The following is a 16,540-nucleotide window of genomic DNA, read 5'->3' as shown; positions in this document are numbered from 1 at the left end:
TCTGACTCTATCCTCTGAAAGAGAATGTAGAGAACTGGTATAATTTCTTCATTAAATTTTTGCTAGAATTCTTGTGTGTACCAGTTTCTGGTGCTTTCCGTTTTGAGACATTATTAATTATTGATTCATTTTCTTTAATAGCTTTAGATCTTAAGTTGTCATTTTACAGTTTTTATGGTTTCTTTTGATGAACAGAAGTGTTTAACATTAATATTATCTAACCTATCATTTTAAAATTATAGTTAGTAATTTTGGTCCTATTTAAGGAATTTTTAATGCTTCAATGTAATAACTATGTTTTCTTATGTTTTACTCTCTAAAACCCTATTGCTTTTCTTTGATATCTTGGTCAGAAATTTATATGGAATCAATTTTCATATAATAGAGTGAGATAGGGGTCAAGATATATATTTTTCTATATGGATATTCTTTTGACTTATTACCACTTACTAAGAAGATTATTCTTTTCTTCATAACATTGCAACTGAACCTTTGTCATAAATTAAGTGATATGTGTGAATCTGCTCTTAAACTCTATTCTCTTCCATTGATGAGTTTGTAAATTTTTGGTCTAAATACTTCATCTGTCTAAATTACAATAGTTTTACTATGGATATAAATATCTTATATGTATGTCCATCAGCTTTGTTCATCTACTTTGATCTTCCCATTGTTACTCTAGGGCATTTCTAGGCCTGTTGTATTTTCACATAAAACTTAGAATTACCATGACAATTTCTGCAAAAAAAATCCCAACTTGGTAGAATTTTTATTGCCTTTACATTGAATTGATAGATTAATTGGCAGTGAGAATGACATTTTTGTAATATTGTCTTACTATATAAAACTTGTATTTTGTTCCACTAATTTATGCCCTTTTGATTTCTCTCAATAATGTTCTATAATTTCAGGACAGAGATCTTACACATCTTTGTTAGGTATATCCCCAAATATTTGATATTTTTATGCTATTTTAAGTGGCACTTTTTTTTTTTTTTTTTTTTTTTTGCGGTAAGCGGGCCTCTCACTGCTGTGGCCTCTCCCGTTGTGGAGCACAGGCTCTGGATGCGCAGGCTCAGCGGCCATAGCTCACGGGGCCCAGCCGCTGCGTGGCATGTGGGATCTTCCCAGACAGGGGCACGAACCCGTGTCCCAGCATCGGCAGGCGGACTCTCAGGCGCCACCAGGGAAGCCCTGTGGCACATGTTTTAAGCTTATTTTTACTTGTTGTTAGTGTGTGGAGATATAAAATTTTTTAACATTTTGACCTTGTGTACAGTAACAGTGCTTAACCTATTTATAAATTCTAATAGCCCGTGGAGTCTTTTAATTTTCTAAGTATATAATCATATCATTTATTAATAATGACAGTTTTATTTTTTCTTTTCCAATATATAAGCTGCTCCCTTTGTTTTTCCCTCCCTCCCTCCCCCTTTCCTTCCCTTCCTTCCTTCCTTTTTTCACTGGCTAGGCCATACAGTACACTGGTGATAGTAGGCGTCCCCAATATCATTAGAAAAATGCAATATTTTCTATAAGAGATTTTGTATACACTTCTTATTTATTTTTCTAGTTTATTAAGAATTTTCTGTATCAAAATTGGTTTTAGGTATTGGGTTTTTTATGTATTTATGGAGGTGATCATATGATTTTCCTTTTTTTCAATAATTTTGTGGTGAATTTCCTTGATTTTTGAATAATGTATTTCTAGTCATAATCCCCACCAGTATAATGTATTATCCTATTTTTTAATCATGAGTCATGGGAATTCTCTGGCGGTCCAGTGGTTAGGACCCTGTGCTTTCACTGCTGGGGGCTCAGGTTCGATCCCTGGTCAGGCAACTAATATCCTGCAAGCTACGTGGTGTGACCAAAAAAAAAATCATGGGTCCAATTTTTGAATATTTTGTTAAATATTAAAGAGTTTTCCAGATATATTTCTTAGAGGAATGAATGTTTAATTATTCTTTCTTGTAATGTCCTTTGAGGTTTTGGCATTAGGGTTATGTTCACCTTATAAGAAGAGTTAGGAAGTGTTCCCCTTTTTCTGTTCTCTGGAAGGGTGTATGTGAGATTGGTATTGTTTTTTCCTTTAATATTTTGAAGATATCACTAGTGATGTTGTGTGAGCCTTTTTCTGGTAGGGCCATTTTTAATAATTATTGTTTAATACATTTGAGGTTATTATTATTTCCCACCCTGTCATCTTTAATAACATATATTTTTTAATTAATTTATTAATTTATTTTTATTTTTTGCTGTGTTGGGTCTTCATTTCTGTGTGAGGGCTTTCTCTAGTTGTGGCGAGTGGGGGCCACTATTCATCGCGTTGCGCTGTCCTCTCACTGTCGCAGCCTCTCTCGTTGCGGAGCACAGGCTCCAGATGCGCAGGCTCAGTAGTTGTGGCTCACAGGCCCAGTTGCTCCACAGCATGTGGGATCTTCCCAGACCAGGGCTTGAACCCGTGTCCCCTGCATTGGCAGGCAGATTCTCAACCACTGCGCCACCAGGGAAGCCCTTATATTTTTAAATTGATGATTATATTAATAGCAAGTTTTTCAAAATATGCTTTTATTATCTTTATCAGAACTCTAGTATCTGTAGTGATGCTTGCCTTTTGATTCCTAACATTGGTAAATTGTGTTTTTTTAATCTTATGGTTTGGTCCATTTTCCTATGAGATATCAATTTTATTAATCTTTTTAAATAACCAACTTTTGGCTTTGTTGATTTTCTCTATTGTACATCTGTTTTCTATTAATTGGTATGTTTAGTATTTCTTTCTTTCCAGTTTTCTTAAGTTTGATTTGCTCTGTATTTCTAATTTCTTAAGTTTATAACAATTGGTATTTCTACTTTCAAAAAAATTGACATTTAAGCCCATAGATTTCCTTCTAAGCATGCTTTTGTGTCACAGATAGTTTTGGCATATACTATAACTCAGCTCAAATTATTTTCTAATTTTTATTTTGAATTTTTTCACTCATGAATCTATTAGGTATTTATTTTTCATTTCTGTGCAGTTTTTTTAGGTTATATATATTTTATTATTGTTTCTTAACATAATTCCATTATTCAGGTTTTGAGTGCAAAGGATTTTGTATATTTATATCTTCCTGTTTCGATAACTTGTTAGGCTATTATTAGGGATTCTCCTACTTCTTCACCAATAAATAAGGTCAATATCTGACCTTAAAATCTACTTTGATATTACAATAAATACATTTTTAGATATGAATCTGTTATAATAGTTACATCATGGGTGTATGTGGTCTTTTTTTTTTTTTGTCCCTTTATTTATAAACTTTGCATGTCACCATATTTAATGTTTCTCTTGTAACAACATGCAGGTTCTTTTTTTTTCTAATGCTTGCTCAATCTGACAACCTCAGTCTTTTACTAGGAGTGTTTACATTTAATGTAATTACTTACATAGTTGGGCTTATTTGTATCTACTATCTAATTATTCTGTCTGATAGTTTTTATCTTTTATTTAGCCAAATAAAATTATATGTTTAATTTTTTTTGCTTGCCCTCTTTGGGGTTAATGAATATATATTTTTTATCATTTCATTTTTCACCTTCTATTAAATTTTCAGTTATACATTATCTTTCTACTCCCTATGCAATTATCCTCAGTTTCAACATGTATCCTTATCTCATGAGCATTTAAAACAAATTAATACTTTTATTATTTCCTGATATTGCCAGAGTCTAAGAACCTTTTAACATATTTCTCCTTTTCCTGTTTTTTCTGTTATTGTTGTCATGCATGTTTATTTTACATATATTTAAACCCTATAATATATTGTACTCATTTTTTGGATAACAAATATGCATATATATTTACCCTTTCTGATGAGTTTAAAACATTTCCTCCTCTTTCCCTATATTTCTAACTGAGATTGTGTTCTGTTGGTCTGAATAACTTCCCAAATGATTTACTTTAGTGCAGGCTTTTGGGCAACAAATTTCCTCAGTATTTGTTTTTCTATAACATCTTCATTTTACCTGCATTTTGAACTATGCTTTTACTGAGAATAGAGGGATTTTTTTTCCTTTTGCTCTTTAAAATATAACTTTATTATTTTCTGGCTTACATAATTTCTTATGAAAAGCTAACCATCTATTTTATTCTTGCCCATTCAAGGTAGTGAGACTTTCCTCTCTGATTTTACATTTTTCCCATTGTTTCAGAATGGTATGATGGTGAGTCTAATTATGGTTTTCTTGTGTTTAGCCAGCTTAATAGAAATACGTTGTAACTTCTGTTGGACTTGTTTGCTTTTTTGTTTCTCTAAAAATGTTTCTGTATGTACCAATCCTTCTCCTGCCATTTGCTTTATTTTCAGGGCTCATATAATAGAAGGGTCCATGTCATAAAATAAGTCAAAAACAGGCTTGGATAAGCAGAACCCTTCTGCCAGATTGTCTAATGTCAGTTTGTTTTCGGGCACTGCTTCTCCTATGTCTTCCTCCCCATCATCTGGCACTGGCTCAGAAGCACTCATCTCCATCAAGTGGTCTTCTGTTAATTCCTCTGGTGTGGTGTCTATTAGCTCTTGAATTTCTCCAAGATCCATATCTTGAAACCCTCATCCTCTACCTTTTTTGCCGTATCCACAATCTCTTTCATGATTTTCTTGATTGGCACTGTTGTAAATCCTGTGAAGTTATGCACAACATCTGGACACAGTTTTCTCCAGCAGAAATTTATGGTTTCAAGCTTGATGGCTTTCACCATTTTTTCTATAATAAGGATGGCATCTTTAATAGTGTAATCCTTCCATACTTTTGTAATATTCTCTCTATTGAGGTTCTCTTCCATGGTGTTGACAATCCTTTCCATAGAGTACCGTGTGTAATGAACCTTAAGGGTTCTTATGATCCCCTGATCTAGATGCTGGATTAAAGATCTTGTGTTTGGGGGCAAGCAGACCATTTCGATGTCTTCATTGTTGAACCCATAAAGTTCTGGGTGGCCAGGGACATTGTCCAATATCAAAAGAACTTTAAAAGGCAGTCACTTACTGGCAGGGTACTACCTGACTTCAGAACAAATCATCAATGGAACCAATTGAGAAAAAGCGTTCTCCTTGTCCAGGCCTTCTTGTACAACCAAAAGACTGGCAACTGGTATTTATAGTTTCCCTTCAAGTTTCAGAGCTTAGTAGCTTTTTAGGTAAGAGCAGTCCAGATCATAAACCCGACTGCATCTGTACGAAAGAGTAGAGTTAGCTTATCCCTTCCTGCCCTAAATCCTGGTGCTTGCTTTTCTTCCTTACTAATAAATGTTTTGTATGGCATTTTTTTTTTTTACAGAATGGGGTACTTTCCTCTGCGTTAAGGCAGATATCTTTCTCCTCAATGATTTTCTTCATGGCATCTGGAAACTCATCTGCTGCCACTTGGTTGGCAGAATCTGCTTCTCCTGTTATCTTGACATTTTTAAAGCCAAACCTCTTTCTAAAATTATCAGACCATCCTTTGCTGGCATTAAATTCTCCATATTTAGATCCTTCAGTTTCCTTTTGCTTTAAGTTGTCGTATAATGACTTCCTTTGTCCTTGAATCATATTAGAGTCTACAGGTATGCCTTTCTTATAGCAATCCTGCACCCACATAAAAGCTGCATTTTCAATAAGATGATGAAAAAGGTATTTCACAAAAAGTGCAAGGTTTTTGTGCCTGCTGGTGTAGCTGCAGTGATGGCTTCAGGAAATTCCTTTTTTTTTTTTTTTTTAAACAGTAGTCCCTATGCTGGATTCATTTATCTTAAAATGGAGGGCAACTGCAGCTGCAGACCTCAATCTATGGAACATATCAAGCAATTCAACTTTTTCTTATTGTGTCATGACTTTTCTCTGCTTCTTGGGAGCACTTCCAGCATCAGTAGTGTTATGTCATATACGTTCCAGGGTATTGCACTAAAGGCTAAGAGAAATACACAAGAACTACAAGAGATCCATTTTTACTGAGATAAGCAATTTATTGGAGAGACGAACTGCTCACATGGTGATGATGAGCGTCACATAGCATTTTAAGTGGATACTTGCAACACTTGAGCTCACCCCAACTGGAACAGAAGGTGACTATGAAATTATTACAGTAATGCAGTATGTACTAATGTTAATTTTATACACATGGTTTAACACTGCATTATTACATTTTTTACATTTCTCTTGATTGTGAATGGAACCATGTATGGTCCCTAAATATTCGTGTAAATTTTAAGTTTTAACTTTTCACAATAGATTTGTGTCTATTTTATCATAATAAATAATAAAATAGACCAGGATCTACATATATTTTATGCATTCATGACATATCTTACTGTCTCTTAGTTTTTTCAACATGTCTAGGCTATGTGGTTTGTTGCAAATCTCCTAAAATTTCCCGATATTTATTGAAAAAAGTCTGTGTGTAAGTGGACCCACAGAGTTCATACTTGTATTGTTCAAGGATCAATTGTATTACAGTATGCATTACAGTGGGGAAATATGTAGCACCCAGAATGTATTGGTTGTTCTAACACAAAATTATGAAAGCCATGTCTATGCATTCAGATAACAGACAAGACTGATAGAATTGCTTGAACATAACCAGTTAAGGAAAGAGCATCTACTATTAGTTGGTAACTTTTTAAACATAAATGCAAGCAGTTAAAGAGTTGAATCCACTGTGTAGTCTGGTAAAGCACAACTGTCAGACTTGAAAGATTTCTAATATTCTATAAAGAGTACACACAACATTCAACAATATAAACACAGCTTCAGTGTAGAGACCAAAAGAAACCCTCTTGGCTGGGCTGATTAGAGATTATACTAATAATTCTAGTTCAATGCTGATGAGAATTAGAAGACAAAGAGAAATAAGCTGGCATTTCTGCTGTTTTTTTAATGTATTATGACAAAAATCATTCTGAAACCATATGAATTCATATTAACAATTTAATTAAACTCTGCAATGCATTCCCCAATCTTATGCAGGTATGAGATTTAGATTTAGATTTCTCATGCAGCTAAGAGATTTATGTAGAAGATGATATATTAATGTATAAATCTAGATTATAGATCTATGTGAAAATAATAATAGCCAACTCATTTTTTCCCACATATTCTTAGCTGTTAGCTAGGAAAAATACATGTAAAATCAGAATCAAATATATCTCACATTTCATGTTTCATATAATTATTGTTTAAATAAGAAAATTCTAGTGAATGTATTTATGGTAGCTTAGGATCCTTAGGTTTTAAATAAATGTCCTCACAATCAACATCTATAATAACATATTCCCATGAATGATAGTCTAACTTTTATGCAACCTTCCTATTTTTTTATTAGTAAGAGACCAAATATGGTTCTCCTTATAAAAATCTTTATCTGCGTCTCCCTCCCATTTGGTAGTTGTATATATGTCCATACCACTCTCTCACTTCGTCCCAGTTTACCCTTCCCCCTCCCCATGGATGCAAGAGGGAAGAGATATGACGATATATGTATATATATAGCTGATTCACTTTGTTATAAAGCAGAAACTAACACGCCATTGTAAAGCAATTATACTCCAATAAAGATGTTTAAAAAAAAACTTTATCTGGCCTATGTTGGTCACAAAACATCTCCTCTTTTTTTCTCTTTGGCTCATGCTTCATTACAAAATTTTTAAATCATAGAATGAAGCTGATTTATTCATACATATTTAGAATGTGTAAAGATAAAATTTGGGGAAAGACTGACTTTATCAAATAACAATGAAGGAAATAGTAAAGGATAAAGTCTGTGGTAATAGAAGTGTCCACTGATTCTTCCTCCCTGTGGAAATTCATGAAACCTATAGTGACAGAATCCTGCTTCTCTATGAAGATACCAGTTATGGCCAGGGGTTTAGGTGCAGTGGACACCACTGTGGTATTCCAAGGACCAGTCTGACATCACAAGGATTTCCACACTAATCTTGCATTAACCAGACACTTGACAATTTTTATTGACTGCCTAAGCTGAGGTCCTTTTTAGGTTAGGCATTCTTGGGGGGAGTAAAGTGAAATAAAGCACCACTCCTACACTTGAGCACACAACATACACATGCAAACACAAACTTTAATAGATGATAGAATTGTGAGTGGAATCTCTTCAGATCTCGGGCAGTATTCAGAGTTCTCTGCACATAAGAAATTGACAGATAAAGGAATCCCTTGCTTGGGAATTAGGTTTTTGGCTTGAATAACTGGAAAAATGATAGTGCCAATTACTGAGGTGATAAAATCAAGGGGAAAATATCATGAATAAAATTTTGGATGTATGGTGTTTCCAGTGTATTCATAACTCCATGAGGTGTCAAGGAGAGAACTGAATACATGTGTTTGAAACACAGCAGTGAGATGTATATTGAAGATAACAGTTTAGTCGTAGTATAGATCATAACTGAATTCATGGACAGGGTTGAAAATGTCCAGGGAATGATAATAGAGGAAAGAAAAGAGAGCATTGTGGAATTCCATCATTTAAAGATGTCTTAGAGAAAGACAATGTAAGGAGAAAGAAAAAGCCAGCATGGAGGTGTAAAGAAAACTAGGAGTGTATAGGGCCAGAGAAAGTAAGAGTAGAGAGTGTTTCAAGCAGAAAAGAGAGGTCATTAGTGCATGATGCTTTCAGGAGTTTAAATTAGATAAATAATGAACTATGTCCATTGGGTATAAAATGGCAGTCTTAGTCAATGGATATATAGGAGTAGAAGCAAAACTTGCGGGGGTTGAGAAGGGGACTACGAGGAAAACTAGGCAATAAATTTAGGAAAACTCTTAAAAAGTTTTGTGAGAGAGAGTTTGGGGCTGGGCCTGGAATAGTATGAGGGGTTTAATGAGTGATTTTTAAATTGGGATCTTGAATAGATGAAAATAGGCAGTGTGTATATGACAGAAAGGAATTTAATAAACTTAAGAGAAAGAATCATCAATAATGTATGTTTCCTTAGGAAAGGCAAAAGAGGATGGAATAAAAGAAGAAATGGAGGGATTGCCTTTAGGACAAGAAACATTTGGTCTTTAGTAACTAGAGAAAGAAATACTGGATGCATATAGAACAGTAGTTCTCAGTTGTTTTTTTTTTTTTTACATCGTTATTGGAGTATAATTGCAATAAAATGGTGTGTTAGTTTCTGCTTCATAACAAAGTGAATCAGTTATACATATACATATGTTCCCATATATCTTCCCTCTTGCGTCTCCCTCCCTCTCACCCTCCATATCCCACCCCTCCAGGCGGTCACAAAGCACCGAGCTGATCTCCCTGTGCTATGCGGCTGCTTCCCACAAGCTATCTACCTTACGTATGGTAGTGTATATATGTCCATGCCTCTCTCTCACTTTGTCACAGCTTACCCTTCCCCCTCCCCATATCCTCAAGTCCATTCTCTAGTAAGTCTGTGTCTTTATTCCTGTCTTACCCTTAGGTTCTTCATGACATTATTTTTTCTTAAATTCCATATATATGTGTTAGCATACAGTATTTGTCTTTCTCTTTCTGACTTACTTCACTCTGTATGACAGACTCTAGGTCTACCCCCTCACTACAAATAACTCAATTTTGTTTCTTTTTATGGCTGAGTAATATTCCATTGTATATATGTGCCACATCTTCTTTATCAATTCATCCAATGATGGACACTTAGGTGGTTTCCATCTCCGGGTTATTGTAAATAGAGCTGCAATGAACATTTTGGTACATGACTCTTTTGGAATTATGGTTCTCTCAGGGTATATGCCCAGTAGTGGGATTGCTGGGTAATATGGTAGTTCTATTTGTAGTTTTTTAAGGAACCTCCATACTGTTTCCCACAGTGGCTGTATGAATTTACATTCCCACCAACAGTGCAAGAGTGTTCCCTTTTCTCCACAGCCTCTCCAGCATTTATTGTTCCTAGATTTTATGATAATGGCCGTTCTGACTGGTGTGAGATGATATCTCATTGTAGTTTTGATTTGCATTTCTCTAATGATTAATGATGTTGAGCATTCTTTCATGTGTTTGTTGGCAGTCTGTATATCTTCTTTGGAGAAATGTCTATTTAGGTCTTCTGCCCATTTTTGGATTGCATTGTTTGTTTTTTTGTTATTGAGCTGCATGAGCTGCATGTATATTTTGGAGATTAATCCTTTGTCAGTTGCTTCATTTGCAAATATTTTCTCCAATTCTGAGGGTTGTCTTTTGGTCTTGTTTATGGTTTCTTTTGCTGTGCAAAAGCTTTGAAGTTTCATTAGGTCCCATTTGTTTATTTTTGTTCTTATTTCCATTTCTCTAGGAGGTGGGTCAAAAAGGATCTTGCTGTGATTTATGTCATAGAGTGTTCTGCCTATGTTTTCCTCTAAGAGTTTGATAGTTTCTGGCCTTACATTTAGGTCTTTAATCCATTTTGAGCTTATTTTTGTGCATGGTGTTAGGGAGTGATCTAATCTCATACTCTTACATATACCTGTCCAGTTTTGCCAGTACCACTTATTGAAGAGACTGTCCTTTCTCCACTGTACATTCCTGCCACCTTTATCAAAGATAAGGTGGCAATATGTGTGTGGGTTTCTCTGGGCTTTCTATCCTGTTCCATTGATCTATCTTTCTGTTTTTGTGCCAGTACCATACTGTCTTAATTACTGTAGCTTTGTAGTATAGTCTGAAGTCAGGGAGCCTGATTCCTCCAGCTCCATTTTTCGTTCTCAAGATTGCTTTGGCTATATGGGGTCTTTTGTTTTTCCATACAAATTGTGAAATTTTTTGTTCTAGTTCTGTGAAAAATACCAGTGGTAGTTTGATAGGGATTGCATTGAATCTGTAGATTGCTTTGGGTAGTAGAGTCATTTTCACAATGTTGATTCTTCCAATCCAAGAACATGGTATATCTCTCCATCTATTTGTATCATCTTTAATTTCTTTCATCAGTGTCCTATAATTTTCTGCATACAGGTCTTTTGTCTCCTTAGGTAGGTTTATTCCTAGATATTTTATTCTTTTTGTTGCAGTGGTAAATGGGAGTGTTTTCTTGATTTTACTTTCAGATTTTTCATCATTAGTGTATAGGAATACCAGAGATTTCTGTGCATTAATTTTGTATCCTGTTACTTTACCAAATTCATTGATTAGCTCTAGTAGTTTTCTGGTAGCATCTTTAGGATTCTCTATGTATAGTATCATGTCATCTGCAAACAGTGACAGCTTTACTTCTTCTTTTCCGATTTGGATTCCTTTTATTTCCTTTTCTTCTCTGATTGCTGTGGCTAGAAATTCCAAACCTATGTTGAATAAGAGTGGTGAGAGTGGGCAACCTTGTCTTGTTGCTGATCTTAGTGGAAATGGTTTCAGTTTTTCACCATTGAGGACAATGGTGGCTGTGGGTTTGTCATATATGGCCTATATTATGTTGAGGAAATTTCCCTCTATGCGTACTTTCTGCAGGGCTTTTATCATAAATGGGTGTTGAATCTTGTCAAAAGATTTCTCTGCATCTATTGAGATGATCATATGGTTTTTCTCCTTCAATTTGTTAATATGGTTTATCACATTGATCGTTTTGCGTATATTGAAGAATCCTTGCATTCCTGGAATAAACCCCACTTGATCATGGTGTATGATCCTTTCAATGTGCTGTTGCATTCTGTTTGCTACTATTTTGCTGAGGATTTTTGCATCCATGTTCATCAGTGATATTGGTCTGTAGTTTTCTTTCTTTGTAACATCCTTGTCTGGTTTTGATATCAAGGTGATGGTGGCCTTGTAGAATGAGTTTGGGAGTGTTCCTCCCTCTGCTATATTTTGGAAGAGTTTGAAAAGGATAGGTGTTAGTTCTTCTCTAAATGTTGGATAGAATTCGCCTGTGAAGCCATCTGGTCCTGGACGTTTGTTGGTAGATTCTTAATCACAATTTCAATTTCAGTGCTTGTGATTGGTCTGTTCATATCTTCTATTTCTTCCTGATTCAGTCTTGGCTGGTTGTGCATTTCTGAGAATTATCCATTTTTTCCAGGTTGTCCATTTTATTGGCATAGAGCTGCTTGTAGTAATCTCTCATGATCTTTTGTATTTCTGCAGTGTCAGTTGTTACTTCTCCTTTTTCATTTCTAATTCTATTGATTTGAGTCTTCTCCTTTCTTTTCTTGATGAGTCTGGCTAATGGTTTATCAATTTTGTTTATCTTCTCAAAGAACCAGATTTTAGTTTTATTGATCTTTGCTATCGTTTCCTTCATTTCTTTTTCATTTACTTCTGATCTGATTTTTATGATTTCTTTCCTTCTGCTAACTTTGGGTTTTTTTGTTCTTCTTTCTGTAATCGCTTTAGGTGCAAGGTTAGGTTGTTTATTCGAGATGTTTCCTGTTTCTTAAGGCAGGATTGTATTGCGATAAACTTCCCTCTTAGAACTGCTTTTGCTGCATCCCATAGATTTTGGGTTATCGTGTCTCCATTGTCATTTCTTTCTAGGTATTTTTTTATTTCCTCTTTGACTTCTTCAGTGATCACTTTGATATTAAGTAGTGTATTGTTTAGCCTCCATGTGTTTGTATTTTTTACAGATCTTTTCCTGTAATTGATATCTAGTCTCATAGCGTTGTGGTTGGAAAAGATACTTGAAACAATTTCAATTTTCTGAAATTTACCAAGGCTTGACTTGTGACCCAAGATATGATCTATCCTGGAGAATGTTCCATGAGCACATGAGAAAAATGTGTATTCTGTTGTTTTTGGATGAAATGTCCGATAAATATCAATTAAGTCCATCTTGTTTAATGTATCATTTAAAGCTTGTGTTTCCTTATTTATTTTCATTTTGGATGATCTGTCCATTGGTGAAAGTGGGGTGTTAAAGTCCCCTACTATGAATGTGTTACTGTCAATTTCCCCTTTTATACTGTTAGTATTTGCCTTATGTATTGAGGTGCTCCTATGTTGGGTACATAATATTTACAATTGTTATATCTTCTTCTTGGATCGATCCCTTGATCATTATGTAGTGTGCTTCTTTGTCTCTTTTAATAGTCTTTATTTTAAAGTCTATTTTGTCTGATATGAGAATTGCTACTCCAGCTTTCTTTTGGTTTTCTTTTGTATGAAATATCTTTTTCCATCCCCTTACTTTCAGTCTGTATGTGTCCCTAGGTCTGAAGTGGGTCTCTTGTAGACAGCAAATATATGGGTCTTGTTTTTGTATCCATTCAGCCAATCTGTGTCTTTTGGTGGGAGCATTTAGTTCATTTACATTTAAGGTAAGTATCGATATGTATGTTCCTGTTCCCATTTTCTTAATTGTTTTGGGTTCGTTATTGTAGGTCTTTTCCTTCTCTTGTGTTTCCTGCCCAGAGAAGTTCCTTTAGCAGTTGTTGTAAAGCTGGTTTGGTAGTGCTGAACTCTCTCAGCTTTTGCTTGTGTGTAAAGATTTTAATTTCTCCATCAAATCTAAATGAGATCCTTGCTGGGTAGAGTAATCTTGGTTGCAGGTTTTTCTCCATCACTTTAAACATGTCCTGCCAGTCCCTTCTGGCTTGGAGAGTTTCTGCTGAAAGATCAGCTGTTAACCTTATGGGGATTCCCTTGTGTGTTATTTGTTGTTTTTCCCTTGCTGCTTTTAATATGTTTTCTTTGTGTTTAATTTTTGACAGTTTGATTAATAAGTGTCTTGGCGTATTTCTCCTTGGATTTATCCTGTATGGGACTCTCTGTGCTTCCTGGACTTGATTAACTATTTCCTTTCCCATACTGGGGAAGTTTTCAACTATAATCTCTTCAAATATTTTCTCAGTCCCTTTCTTTTTCTCTTCTTCTTCTGGAACCCCTATAATTCGAATGTTGGTGCGTTTAAAGTTGTTCCAGTGGTCTCTGAGACTGTCCTCAGTTCTTTTCATTCTTTTTTCTTTATTCTGCTCTGCAGTATTTATTTCCACTATTTTATATTCCAGGTCACTTATCTGTTCTTCTGCCTCAGTTATTCTGCTATTGATCCCATCTAGAGTATTTTAATTTCATTTATTGTGTTGTTCATCATTTTTTGTTTCATCTTTAGTTCTTCTAGGTCCTTGTTAAATGTTTCTTGCATTTTGTCCATTTTATTTCCATCATTTTGGATCATCTTTACTATCATTATTCTGAATTCTTTTTCAGGTAGACTGCCTATTTCCTCTTCATTCGTTAGGTCTGGTGGGTTTTTATCTTGCTCCTTCATCTGCTGTGTGTTTTTCTGTCTTCTCATTTTGCTTATCTTACTGTGTTTGGGGTCTCTTTTTGCAGGCTGCAGGTTCGTAGTTCCTGTTGTGTTTGGTGTCTGTCCCCAGTGGCTAAGGTTGGTTCAGTGGGTTGTGTAGGCTTCCTGGTGGAGGGGACTAGTGCCTGTGTTCAGGTGGATGAGGCTGGATCTTGTCTTTCTGTTGGGCAGGTCCACGTCTGGTGGTGTGTTTCGGGGTGTCCGTGGACTTATTATGATTTTAGGCAGCCTCTTTGCTAATGGGTGAGGTTGTGTTCCTCTGTTGCTAGTTTTTTTGGCATAGGATATCCAGCACTGTAGCTTGCTGGTCGCTGAGTGAAGCTGGGTGCTGGTGTTGAGATGGAGATCTCTGGGAGATTTTCGCCATTTGATATTATGTGGAGCTGGGAGGTCTCTTGTGGGCCAGTGTCCTGAAGTTGGCTCCCCCACCTCAGAGGCACAGCACTGACTCCTGGCTATAGCACCAAGAGCATTTCATCCACATGGCTCAGAATAAAAGGGAGAAAAAGTAGAAAGAAAGAATTAGTAGAAGTAGAAAGAAAGAAAGGAAGAAAGAAAGAAAGAAAGGAGGGACGGAGAGAGGGAGTGAGGGAGGGAGGGAGGAAGGAGGGAAGGAATGAAAAATAAAAAGAAAGAAGATAAAGTAAAATAAAATAAAGTAAGATAAAATATAATAAAGTTATTAAAATAAAAATTATTAAGAAAAAAAGAAAAAAATTTAAAAAACGGACGTATAGAACCCTAGGACAAATGGTGGAAGCAAAGCTATACAGACAAAATCTCACACAGAGCATACACATACACACTCACAAAAAGAGGAAAAGGGGAAAAAATCATAAATCTTGCTCTCATATTCTACCTCCTCAATTTGGGATGATTCATTGTCTCTTCAGGTATTCCACAGATGCAGGGTACATCAACTTGATTGTGGAGCTTTAATCCGCTGTTTCTGAGGCTGCTGGGAGAGATTTCCCTTTCTCTTGTTTGTTCGCACAGCTCCCGGGGCTCAGCTTTGGATTTGGCCCCGCCTCTGCGTGTAGGTCGCCAGAGGGCGTCTGTTCTTCGCTCAGACAGGACGGGGTTAAAGGAGCCGCTGATTCGGGGGCTCTGACTCACTCAGGCCGGGGGCGGGGGGGGGGCAGTGAGGGGCACGGAGGGCGGGGCGAGCCTGCGGCGGCAGAGGCCGGCATTACGTTGCACCAGCCTGAGGCGCACCGTGCGTTCTTCCGGGGGAGGTGTCCCTGGATCCCGGGACCCTGGCAGGGGCAGGCTGCACAGGCTCCCCGGAACAGAAGTGTGGATAGTGACCTGTGCTCGCACACAGGCTTCTTGGTGGCGGCAGCAGCAGCCTTAACATCTTATGCCCGTCTCTGGGGTCCGCGCTTTTAGCCGCGGCTCGCTCCCGTCTCTGGAGCTCCTTTAAGCAGCGCTCTTAATCGCCTCTCCTCGCGCACCAGGAAACAAAGAGGGAAGAAAAAGTCTCTTGCCTCTTCGGCAGGTCCAGAGTTTTCCCCGGACTCCCTCCCGGCTAGCCGTGGTGCACTAACCCCCTGCAGGCTGTGTTCACGCCGCCAACCCCAGTCCTCTCCCGGCGCTCCGACGGAAGCCCAAGCCTCAAATCCCAGCTCCGCCCGACCCGGCAGGTGAGCAGACAAGCCTCTCGGGCTGGTGCGTGCCGGTCGGCCCTAATCCTCTGTGCGGGAATCTCTCCGCTTTGCCTCCCGAACCCCTGTTGCTGTGCTCTCCTCCGCGGCTCCAAAGCTTCCCCCCTCCGCCACCCGCAGTCTCCGCCTGCGAAGGGGCTTCCTTGTGTGTGGAACCCTTTTCTCCTTCACAGCTCCCTCCCACTGGTGCAGGTCCCATCCCAATCCTTTTGTCTCTGTTTATTCTTTATTCTTTTGCCCTACCTAGGTACGTGGGGGATTTCTTGCCTTTTGGGAGGTCTGAGGTCTTCTGCCAGCGTTCAGTAGCTGTTCTGTAGGAGTTGTTCCACGTGTAGATGTATTTCTGGTGTATCTGTGGGGAGGAAGGTGATCTCCGTGTCTTACTCTTCCGCCATCTTCCGGGAAGCCCCAGTTCTCAGTTTTGCCTGAAATATTAAGTGACATTTTCCCTCTCAAATAATTGTAGAATCTAGGTAAAATGACGAAGCCTTAAAGTACAAAATTAGCCTGGTGTGTAGAAGGGGGAATGGACTGACGAGATAGTTGAATATAGAAGAAGTAGAATCTGATGATTACGTAGATTAGTGTTCATGATATTAAATAAGCAGGAAAAGTTTATTTGGCAAACCCTGTA

Source organism: Lagenorhynchus albirostris, chromosome 5, assembly GCF_949774975.1.
Source record: "Lagenorhynchus albirostris chromosome 5, mLagAlb1.1, whole genome shotgun sequence".
In the NCBI taxonomy this organism is placed as follows: domain Eukaryota; kingdom Metazoa; phylum Chordata; class Mammalia; order Artiodactyla; family Delphinidae; genus Lagenorhynchus; species Lagenorhynchus albirostris.
Note: the sequence above shows the minus strand (reverse complement) of the source record.